Here is a 10,638-nt window from a genome sequence, read left to right as displayed (position 1 = left end):
GAGGAACCTGGAGGAATTGTAATTATTAGATAAAAGAAAAATCATCTATCAATTAAATCAGACTTTCGCATGTATTAAGTCGTGAGTTTTGTGTGAAAATTTTTGCATATAAGAAAATTTGTAATCTTTTTCTTATATTTATGTATTTATTAATAAGTAATCTGTTTGTATGTAAGTATGTTATGGTAAGAAATGGTAAAAAATTGAAGACCACTGTGAAACAAAGTGGGTGTAAAATGTTAAAAGACTAGAAAGTAATTAAATCTTTAAATTGTTTATGTGGTGGTTGTAGTTTCATAGCTGTAGAACAGCTGAGGAGAGAAGACAGACTGATGTCTTCTGATCACCTCTAAACAGGCGTACTTCTTACTGGGGGGTGAGGCTGACTCTGGGAACATCATTCTCAAGGTCCCCCACAAAGAGCTGTTCCAGTGTCTGGTGGTGGAAATCAGTAAGTGATGGGGGGATTCCAGTCAAATGGTTTTAACATAATTACATGACTGTTGTGTCTTGAAAGTATATTTAGAGTTATTGTATCTTTCTTTGTTGATTTACAGAGGGCAGATATTACCTGAGCTTGTGAGGTCACAAACATCAGCTTCTGATCACAGAGGGTCCCCCAGATAAGATGTGACAAACAGACCATTGCTGAAAGGGTAAGTGATAAACAGACCGTGGCTTAGAGGGTAAGTGGGACAAACAGACCATGACTGAGAGGGTAAGTGTGTCAAACAGACTGTGGCTGAAAGGGTAAGTATGACAAACAGACTGTGGCTAAAAGGGTAAGTGTGGACAAACAGACCGTGACTGTAAGGGTAAGTGTGACAAACAGACCGTGACTGAAAAGAGTAAGTGTGTCAAACAGACCATGACTGAAAGGGTAAGTGTGTCAAACAGACTGTGACTGAATGGGTAAGTGTGACAAATAGACCATTGCTGAAAGGGTAAGAGTGACAAACAGAGCTTGGTTGAAAGGGTAAGTGTGACAAATAGACCATGACTGAAAGGGTTAGTCTAACAAACAGACCATGACTGAAATGGTAAATGTAACAAACAGCCTGTGGATGAAAGGGTAAATGTGACAGACAGACCGTGACTGAAAGGGCAAGTGTGACAATCAGACTGTGACTGAGAGAGTAAGTGTAACAAAAAAAAAAGATTTTGCTGAAAGGGAAAGTGTTACAATCAGACTGTGACTAGAGAGGTTTAGCCTGACTGACTGTGGCTTAAAGGGTAAGTGTGACTAACAGACCATGACTGAAAGGTTAAGCGTGACAGACTAGGGCTTAAAGGTTAAGTGTATTAGACTGTTACACTTGTACAGTGGCTAAAAGGGTAAATGTGCCTAACAGATACTATTCCCTTCCCAGGGATTTCTTTATTATGCACATATTTGTCTTATCATTTAATTATTACCTTTATTAGAGAATCATATTAAAATGTACATGTACCTGGATATTAATGTAAACACTGCAGATTTGCATGTCTGTATTCAGCCATATTTACTGGTAATGAAAATCTCTGTAAACCGTAGAGTTCTTGTAAACTGTGTAACTTTGACTGGGACATAAAAATACATCATGTCAAAAAGTTCATACATTGGCTGTGCATGTTAACACAATGAAGGCTGGAGCACTACCAGTATGCTTCACTGTTATCTATTTCTTGTCAGGTGAGTCAACAGATCAACTACGTCCGTAATTTGTATGAAGAACAACAACACACACTGACGTCTACAGAGGCTGAAGATACATAGTGGATAAATAGAGCCATCAGAAAGAAACATGTTGTATGTGATTTATAGAGCCATCAGGAACAAACGTGTCATATTGGATTTATTTCATCACATGTGAATTACTTCATAACTTGGTGATAGAAAGTTTGAAAATGATGCATAATGATTTTTTTTCCCATACACATTTCTAGGAATGTATTTTGATTATACATTCATTTATTGTATTTGTAACTTGATATTAAAGATATGATTGCAAGACTTAGTCTAAGAGATTGTTAGATAATTAAATAAATGCATTTATCTGTCAGGAAATGAAACATTCAACAGCTGGTAATGTTGTGCTTCAATTCTGATGATAAACAAGTGTCCTGAATGTATTAATTAATCAGATTTGATTATAAACACATGATAAGATTTGCATATGTATGATTGTAATTTTATTGAAACTCTTTCTTTTTAATATAGAAATGGATCTATATGGTCAGAATTTTTGTTTGTTATTTGCCATTTGTTGATTATTAAAGAATAAATTGTTCATGATATTTGTTTTTCATTAAGTTTCTAATTAAATGCAAGTCAGTATATATAATTTCTTTTTGAATGAATTTATGTGAAGTGGTTAATAAAAAAAATGTATTTAACTGTTCCAACCCAGGTTATACTGTATAACTTGGTAAGATATTAAATGCATTGATTTTCTTTATAATTTGATTTAAGTATATAAAAAAAGAAAGCTTCACCTGAAAAACTGCATTAAATTGTGCAAAATTCAAATTAACATCAAGCAAACGGATATGTTTTTGACAGTGATGTAGGTAACACAGATTATACAATATACACGTATATGAATTTTTCAGTCAATCAAAAAGTGCATAAAAGCCTTGAATTATTTAAGAATGCTCTCAAGCTGTTATTTAAAGGAGCCGACGGGGGTTTTATTGTGTAAAAACTACAATAGAGAAACTATTTTTATACTATATATAACTTACAGTCAATGAACAAATTCTATCGAAATGCAAATGAAATATTTCATTTTGTTGACTTGAATCCATCAAGAGTAGAAATGACAATGATATCAGTGTATGTTTCTATTTATCGTAAGTTACATCTAAATACAATACACATGCCTCAAAAATGTATTTTTTTTTATTAATGGATAATAAATTTGGGGATCTCGCTCTCTTTCATCTTAGTTCTATTCGTTAATTGTAATGACAAATACATTTAATTAACATTAAAATTGGATTGAGATTAGCATGTTTTGTATTATCCGCAAATGCATGCCGTGCCACTCAGACGACCAAACGGGCCTCTAATTATGAAGAGTTCATCAATGGAAGTAGAACATCCTGACTGGTAGCTTGAATTACTTGTCAACAATAATGTAATTTTATAATTATATGTACTTATTAATATTAAATAAAATTAATTCTCCATTTATAAAGAACTGGTCAATTATCTAGGTGTTTGAGAAATCCAAACCAATTTGAAATGTGGTATATGCTTGATTTGCATCATAATAAATAGTAATGGTAATGTCAACATGATAAATTTTATAAATATTGAACCATTTTCCAAAGTGCTGTTTCCTGTCATGAATTGATGTAAAATTGATGATGTTTGACATGTTGAATTTTTACTGGTCAGGTAGAAGAAAAGGTACTAAAGATGACCACTATATAAAGGCTTCAGAGTGGAAAAAAGTGGAGTCTGGAGAAAAAATGCCTTTCTTCTTCCACAACAAAGAGAAAAATTGTCATGAGGTGAAAATTGTGTGTTTATTACTTTCTTATAACGGGTGTATTTGTATTAACTTTTGATGTGTCATTTTTAAATCAAGGTCACCTTATTTTAAGCAAGTTCAAGGTCACATACAATTACAAAAATTAAATAGATAATTTCAAAATTGCAGTGGTCACATACAATTACATTATTTGACAATTAAATTAGCTTTTTTTACTTCTACGTTTTTCTAAAAGCTGATTTGTTCTTATTTTTCAGTTAACATACAGTTCTAAACATGACCCCTCCAGACAGAAGCCAGCACGACTTGTGTTTGATGTCAAACAGGAAGGAAAAGCTCGTAAACTGATAACGGTCAGATCAGCACTGATTGTCAGAAATGAACTTGACTCCAGCATTGACCTTAAAATGGCCACACACTCAGGCTTGGAAGGTAACTGTCTGTAAAAACTTAGTCATATCACATGTAAATAGTTTTTCCAGTCAAGTCCATTGTTTGATATAAACTGGTTTCCAAATAATTCCTTTTTTTAATTTTTTTTTCATTGATTTTCCTTTGTGGAAAATTTTATCCACAGTAAATTTTTTAATTTACCAAGGAGAGTATATCTTTATCATGGGAAAATGAAATTTTTGATATAACCTGATTTTCATATGATTGCTTTCCTTTGTTCTCCACAAGGGGTTTTACCATGGAGGTGATTAACCCTTATGGTTAAATTTGTGTGCGCCATGGTTAACATTTGCTGGTCGCGGCATAAGTCGTTTTTGAATATCGGAAATTCCCATTCCATGGTTAAATTTAAGAATTTAAAACTTGCATTTTCAGAGATTACACCTGCAATATACTATCTATAAGCCCTATTTAATTGTGTTTATACAACGTGGTGTGAAGCTCCCCAAAAAGACGCAGGTTGTATTCCTTGTAATACTTCAGTTACAAAAATGGCGGTATGTATCAGCTGTGAATGTAAACAACGCCGAATAAGAAGCGCATTTATTTTAAATTATCTTGTTAATTTGAAAAAGATATTGCTTTTGAGTGCTTTGAGTATGTTCGTTTTATTAATTTCAGAATTTATACCGGAGATGTATATATTATATATAAACTACTGATATACACGAGAACTGGCTCTGTGGATTTTCTGAAATAAACTGCGAATTTGAGTTCTTTGTTCTTGTTCTAGTATTTTCCTTTTACAATTATTCACACCATTGAAATAAATAAACATAAATAACTGAATATTTTCAAGAATTCAAAGACATATAGTAACGTACCTGTCTTACCTGAGCGTACCTGTATCACGTAGATATATGAGGAAGGGTAAATGTCGAAACTAAGTGTTTTTTTGACGTACCTGTCAGAGAATGAAATTTTAGAGCTTATGTGATAGAATGCACATGCGTGGCGTACCTGTAACTTAGATATATGTATAGGAAAAGGTGATGAAATGTCACATCAAAACTGTTTTTGATGAAAGAAATCTATTTGTTTTAAAAGAATGAAATTTTAGTGTAGTTTTGTGTAGAATCTGCATTACCTTTTCTTATGTAACTTACACAGAGTTTTTAGACATCTGTCATTTGTAAACTATAAAAATTATATAAGGATTATGGATGTATCTTAAGAAATAAAAATTCTACAGTAATTTAAAGACACTGATTTTAAAAAATAATTGTTTTATGCACACAAGTTATAACATTATACAAAGATTATAAAGCATGATAAGGGTTAATAAATGTATCGGTTTTTAATTTCGATGAACCACTTGCCGGTGTTGCCATTTTGTTATTCTAAAAATTGAGCAATTTTCTGTGAACATTCCTTAACGGTATATATGCTCATCTGAAGGACCAGTCTACATGTTCCACAGTGGGATGATTTTAATATTTATTTTTACTTGGCACACAATTAGACTACACTAAGATACATAGAATAGTGCATCAGTTTTTTATTTCGATGAACGGTGTTGCCATGGTTACTAAAAATAGAATTTTCTATGAAATTCCTTTAAAATGATACTACTTCTACAGTTTTGATCTAATTTCAATTTAACTTGGCACACAATTAGACTACACTAAGATACAAAGAATAGTGCATCAGTTTTTGATTTCGATGAACGGTGTTGCCATGGTTACTAAAAATAGAATTTTCTGTGAAATTCCTTTGAAACACTACTCCTTCTACATTTTTGGTCTGATTTCAATATAACTTGGCACACAAGTAGACTACACTAAGATACATAGAATAGTGCATCGGTTTTTGATTTCAATGAACAGTGTTGCCATGATTACTAAAAATAGAATTTTCTGTGAAATTCCTTTAAAATGCTACTCCTTCTACAGTTTTGGTCTGATTTCAGTATAACTTGGAACACAAGTAGACTACACTTAGATATAATAGAATAGTGCATCAGTTTTTGATTTCAATGAACGGTGTTGCCAAGGTTATTAAAAATAGAATTTTCTGTTAAATACCTTTAAAATGCCAAGTACAAACCAGTAGAGCTACAGTCTCGACAGAGACTTCTGGTTTAACGTCTGAAATCTTGATGATATTAGCCCAAAAATACTCTGTAAAAAATCAATATTCCTCTGTATTTAATTAATTTCCCCTGCTGTGTTTTTTAAGATTTGACTATTATCGTTTCGATAAAATGTGCATAGGACCTAAGTGTCAATCGCCGTCTTATTTTTAGAGTTACTTCCCGTTGTTATGAGACGTCGCGTGGCGCTATTTTCAGCACTGGGGCACGTGGAGAGGTAAACAGAACTTGGTGAAAAACTCATTATCTAGAAAAATAGAATGCTTAGAAAAAAAGGACACTTATCCAATTGTTCCTTTGTGTGTTTACTTAAAAAACATTCATCAGTTTTAGTCATATTTAAACAAAACATTTCATACAACAGGCTACAACAATTCTTACAATCATTAATTTCTGAATAATATTGCCCTGGTTAATGTATCAACAATTTTTTTTAATTCCTTCGGAAGATTACTACAGTTTTGGGAAAATTCTGGTACATTTGTGAGGTAAAATAATTCTGGATAAATCCTTTCAATATTTAATCTTATTTTTTTAAAACTTTAAACAGAGTTAGTTATTCCATTGTTTTGTGTTGCAATGGTAAAGTTTACAAATTGTTAAACCAGTCATTGATTAATGAAGATTAGGAAGTCTAATGCGCATTCGAGTTTTTGGTCACATTTTGTCTTTACGCAGCTTCCTCCATGGTTAAATTTTCAAATGTGGAGAACCCTGATCAGTACAGTAAAATAAGCTGAAAGTGAAATTCCAGGGATGTGCAATTTTAATTTACAAAATGTTTTAAAAGCATATTGTTAGCAGGAATTACATGTAATTACAAGCATTTCACTATAACCATGTTTTACTGTAGATTATTTTGTTTCATAATCATTTTCACCATTCACCACATAGTAAAATAAGTAGATATCTTCTCTAATTGGGAATCCAAAAAAGTATTCATGAAATGTTTACTATTGAAATCAATTACATGTAATAGTATTGTGCAATTTGTTCAGTATAATGATTATTGAAGGGTACACTATTCAGGATATTCAAACAAAGTGTTTTATGTCAGAATAAGAATCACTGTAGATACTGGTACACTGTCAGTGTGTTGGTTTTATATTGTCCTAATAGAGATTGTTCTCATCATCCACACACACACTAATGGGATACCCTACCCCTTGTTGTGGTGTGAGTAATAGAGACAAGAACTGGCCATCCTGATCAAGGAGGTGAACAGAGTTACTGAGAATATCACACACCAGGATGTATCCGAGGACATCAGTACAGATTCCATAGGGACGGAACTCTGACTTCTGACCTGTGTAGGAGAACCTGTGTTGTCCTGATTTATTCAGCACCACTACTGCCCTTTTATTATATTCTGATACACAGATATCTCCATTGATGTTTTCTGTGATGTAGTGTCAATTACTTACAGTTCCCATCCTTCGCTATCCCTCTGTATGTTCTCACTAGTTCTTTTCCTGTCTTGTTGTACCTGGTGACTTAGTACCCTCTTCATCTGTCCTCATCCCCACCAGTAAGTCCCCGTTGATGTGGGAGGAGTGTATGCTATTTTTAACGTGGTTCCCAAAAAAGCTCCAGTTTTAATGAATTCAGTGAATATTTAATTTTAGCTTTATTATCCTGTGTTCTCCTATTGATGACTTTCTTGTTTTGGTCTGTAAAGATCAGATCCCTGTCCTGTGTTACTGTGTGGTAATCAAAGTTTTACCACTATATTGGTTTTTATCTTCTGTATCACATTCCCCTGTAGATCTGTTTGGACAAGATTACCCACATTGTCACTGATCCAGAGTCTGTCTGATTGATCTAGTGATACATGGTATACACCATAAACACCTGGTACATTGAACTCCCTGACCTTGGTGACAGAGGCAGATAGAGACATTGTTTGTTTCTTGTCAGATTTCACTTGTTTATCTTGTTTTGTCTGTTCACTTGTAGAATTCATTGATGTAGCAGTAGGAGGAATTTCCATAGACTTTACTCTTCTTAGTTCTACCTTTCTGTCTGTTTGAATTATATTGCCTAATAATTTTGCAACATCATTTTTGTTGTATCCAACAGAAGAAAATTCTGTGTGATAGGTTTTGTGGTTTCTGGTATGGATTTTATTTTTAAGTTGTCTAGAAGTTGAGTTGTAAAGTTAGTGAGCTCAGTAGAGGACAGATAACTCTGGAACTCTTTAACAAGGTCACTGAGATAGGCAATATAATCATCAAACGTCTTCTCTTGGCTCTGTAATTTCTCCAGTAATGACTTCTCTATTTGGTTTAATTCTTCCATATTTTCTGAAAGCACTGTGTCCACCATGTTTTTGAGAGACTCGGCTTCAGCCTTCATGGATGTCCGTATGCTGTCCATGATCTGTTTAACTTCTGTGGCATCTAGAACTTCTCTCTGTAAATCCTGTGACGTAAAAACAAAGTAATTATGGATTTTAGAGAGTTCCTTTTGGCAAAGTTCAAATTTCTCTGTATAAATAGATTCTAAATCGATAAAGCAATGTCTCATGGTGCTCTTGCATTGTTGAACACTTTGAACATAAAGGAATATTGCAGTCTTTGCAGTAAATATTACTTCTTTGTTGGGGTGGATCTTGCATTTTTTCACAGGAAGTTGTCGTCTACGTTTCTGATAAAGGACCACTTCATGGTTTTTGTTTTCTGGAATCTTTAAATGTTGGTCTCTGCATGGTTTATACATTTGATGATGGCAGGAATTGAAATAAAATTCAACTTTCTCTCACAATCTTCAAAACCACATTCTAGAAAGTGTTGGGCAGTGCCTGGAATTTTAGGTTTGGAATGTGCCATCTGAAATTAACATTTAAAAGTTTGTTACATGCATATGGGTTCCGGAACTGCAGCAGTTAAATTACCTCTTCAATTTAATTGTTAAAGCTGAACTGCAATAATGTTGTCTGGCTCTAATTATAGAACCACTGCAAGATGACCCTCAAAAAGTCCAATGACTGTCTAAAACTACTCTATTGTATTAAACTTTAAGTTATGTAAGAGAAGTATGTCTTTTTTTATGAAATAAAATTCCTTTTTTGAGAAAAATTCATCTAAATTTCAGTCTGAGAATTGAACCCAGTAATTTTGCTTTTAATGCAAATGACCTCTAAATGTATATATCTGCTTTTTTGTTCACAAATCACTTTCTTTTGTAACAAACAAACTTTGGAATGTCAGAGTGAGATTTTAGTCGAGACTTTGACCGAGATCTGTAATTTACTTCCTGGTTGGAGATAAATATAGATTTAAATGTATCACCTGTACTTTTAAATTGACTAAATGAAGAACATTCCAGGACCTTTGATAAATGTAGTTTGTTACACATGGAAAAAATTTTAAACAAATTCTGAATTTCAAATTTGGTGAGATTAAAAAAACTATGTTGTGTACCTTTTATTGAATAACAGTGTATGTTTTCTGTTCTCCAAAATATCTCCATCTTCACTTATTTGGATCTTGTATGTGAATGGTGGGGTGGGGGTGGGTTGGCTAAAGCTAAATTTAAAAGAATAACATGATTAAACAGATTGTTATAAATGTGTATCTTTCTGCATACAGGTAAATTTAATATCATGGAAATCCCAGTCAATGGAGCCTTACCACTTCCACTTCCATATGTGTCTTCCATGCTCTATGTCAGGCCATCTGATTGGCCGGTGAAGTATTGCAATCGACCAATCAATGGAGGCATGTTCGTTTGGCAGGGGAAGTCAAGGAGAGAATAATGAAATGTATCTCTTCTGAAGGGAATGGAGTTTATAGGTAACACTAACTCCCATAAACCTTTATTTCTTTGTTGTATGCAGCAGAAAAAAGTCAATTTATTTGTTTTATCTACAATGGATATTAAAAAAAAATTAAGTTTTGAATTTATATATTGTATATTATTTTTTCATTAAATGAATATAAATCCAATTTCCAATTTATTTCTCTGCAAGCTTTGGTAAAACAAATTGAATTGCATAAATTATCACCAGTTTTGTTCGGTATATATATATATATATATATGTAATTGTCTGATAAACAATTAACTTAATATGAATTATTGCCAAAAATGGGAAAAGAGAGTATATTGGGTGATGGATGGTATTCTTAATTTTGAAAAAGAAAATAAGTTGTTTAGATTGAAACTTACTTTTCTTCTGGTAGAACTTGATTGTATGTGTTTGTATATTTTAGATTCTGTGTGTCGGTCAAGCGGGAGAACTACCCTGAGCAGTTACTGACAGAGGACTCGAGTTTGATTCTACCAGGACACACTGTATCCATCCGTCCAGCTGTGACTGAATTTGCAACCTGCTGCCCATAGAGCTGGAGGTACTACATCAAAGACACACAGATCTGTGGAACAGTGAAGACAGGAGAGAAGGCCTACCTACATGCTGTAAGTACAAGCAGGATTGAGGCTTTCATATAAAAATTGCCTACTTAAATGCTGTAAGTACAAGCAGGCTGGAGACCTTCATTAAAAGATCTTGTTTGATGTCATGCAATCCATGTACTAGTAAGTTTGTTCAAGGAAAAGGCCACAGTACACCTTTTTCCAAGTGGAGATAATTACAACTTTATGAAAATCTAATGC

At 33.2% G+C, this 10,638-nt stretch overlaps 1 long non-coding RNA gene across 1 annotated transcript; it reads left to right on the top strand.

Annotated features, from left to right (window-relative positions):
* The first annotated feature begins 3,741 nt into the window (after window positions 1–3,741).
* Window positions 3,742–10,338, top strand: LOC134279358 (uncharacterized). Its single transcript, XR_009994617.1, has 3 exons — window positions 3,742–3,911; window positions 9,615–9,818; window positions 10,236–10,338. It is a non-coding gene; the product is annotated as an uncharacterized LOC134279358 (long non-coding RNA).
* Window positions 10,339–10,638: the final 300 nt, after the last annotated feature.

The sequence above is a fragment of the Saccostrea cucullata genome, unplaced genomic scaffold (genome assembly GCF_032062105.1).
Source record: "Saccostrea cucullata isolate Sc308-1 unplaced genomic scaffold, CSIRO_AGI_Scuc_v1 ctg14912, whole genome shotgun sequence".
Taxonomy (NCBI): domain Eukaryota; kingdom Metazoa; phylum Mollusca; class Bivalvia; order Ostreida; family Ostreidae; genus Saccostrea; species Saccostrea cuccullata.
Note: the sequence above shows the minus strand (reverse complement) of the source record. Positions and strands in the feature narration are given on the sequence as shown.